This window comes from Pan troglodytes, chromosome 16, assembly GCF_028858775.2.
Source record: "Pan troglodytes isolate AG18354 chromosome 16, NHGRI_mPanTro3-v2.0_pri, whole genome shotgun sequence".
Taxonomy (NCBI): domain Eukaryota; kingdom Metazoa; phylum Chordata; class Mammalia; order Primates; family Hominidae; genus Pan; species Pan troglodytes.
Window position 1 is genome coordinate 85,233,196 of NC_072414.2, and position 1,766 is coordinate 85,234,961.

At 45.9% G+C, this 1,766-nt stretch overlaps 1 pseudogene; it reads right to left on the reverse strand.

Annotated features, from left to right (window-relative positions):
- Positions 1–344: 344 nt before the first annotated feature.
- Positions 345–1,042, reverse strand: LOC735571 (selenide, water dikinase 1-like; annotated as a pseudogene).
- Between the last annotated feature and the right edge of the window lie 724 nt (positions 1,043–1,766).

A 1,766-nucleotide genomic window follows, 5' to 3' on the forward strand; every position in this document is an offset into this window, starting at 1 on the left:
CTAATTTTTTTTGTATTCTTAGTAGAGATGGGGTTTCACTGTGTTAGCCAGGATGGTCTTGATCTCCTGACTTCGTGATCCGCCGCCTCAGCCTCCCAAAGTGCTGGGATTACAGGCATAAGCCACCGCGCCTGGCCCCAGTTTCTTAAACTGATTGCTGAAGAGGGCAACCAAATGGCTGAAATAATTTTAGAATAAAGGAGTGTCTCCCTTGGTAGTATAGTTGTACTCAAAATTTTATTGTAAGATGAGGCTGGCCGGCCGTGCTGTCATTAAGGGGCATGAACGTTGTTGCTGAATAAAATGCTCAGTAGATACCTCTGGGTTGTCAGAGGGGCTGGACTCTAATACTGTATCTCCAGGCCTCTGCAGGTTAGGGATGTGGTGCATGTGTAGGTCTTCTCCAACTTCAAATTTATCTGTCCTTCAGCTGCTGCCTCACAGATCCCAGGAGGGAACACCATCCCCTGTTGCTGGTCCAACTTGGGGCTGGCCATGATAAATTCACTGGGCTGGCAGACAGTGATAGCGACTCCTCCCAGGGCAATCCAGCGGTTTAGTACGGGTTGTTCCTGCTTCCTCAGCTGCGTCTTTAAAACCCTGGATAATCAGAGACATCATTTTATCCCTTTCCCTGTCGGTCATTTTATGACTGACTCCAAGGAGCGTCAGCATATTGTCACATTCCGTGACCGCCATTGTGTAGAGCTCACTGGAGACACTGGCACGTGCTATCCTGCCCATCATGGAAGGGTCGTCTACGATCCGGTAAATGTAATCTATGGTTTAAACCAAGGAAAGCCCACCGAGCCTCAAAGGAATGACGCGAGTATCCATTCCAATGCCAAGCCTTGGTGTAACGTCTCCCAGAAACTGCTCATCTTCTTGGAAGTGGTTCTCCTATAAAGATTACAGCAATTTTTGCAGGACATCTTGGGGCACTTTGCAGCCTGTGCCCTTCATTCAGTTCAGTGAATCTGGTTAGCCAGAAGCTCTTGTCCAATTCGTAACTTTTGGGGTTAAAGGACTCACGCGTAGACATGGTTCTTGGGTCCGCTCTCCTCACAGCTTGCCCCCTCCCCGCCCTCTGCGGGTTGGCTGGGTTCTTTTTTTTTTTTTAATTTATTTTTTTTTATTATACTTTAAGTTTTAGGGTACATGTGCACATTGTGCAGGTTAGTTACATACGTATACATGTGCCATGCTGGTGTGCTGCACCCACTAACTCCTCATCTAGCATTAGGTATATCTCCCAATGCTATCCCTCCCCCCTCCCCCCACCCCACAACAGTCCCCAGAGTGTGATGTTCCCCTTCCTGTGTCCATGTGATCTCATTGTTCAATTCCCACCTATGAGTGAGAATACGCGGTGTTTGGTTTTTTGTTCTTGAGATAGTTTACTGAGAATGATGATTTCCAATTTCATCCATGTCCCTACAAAGGACATGAACTCATCATTTTTTATGGCTGCATAGTATTCCATGGTGTATATGTGCCACATTTTCTTAATCCAGTCTATCATTGTTGGACATTTGGGTTGGTTCCAAGTCTTTGCTATTGTGAATAATGCCGCAATAAACATACGTGTGCATGTGTCTTTATAGCAGCATGATTTATAGTCCTTTGGGTATATACCCAGTAATGGGATGGCTGGGTCAAATGGTATTTCTAGTTCTAGATCCCTGAGGAATCGCCACACTGACTTCCACAATGGTTGAACTAGTTTACAGTCCCACCAACAGTGTAAAAGTGTTCCTATTTCTCCA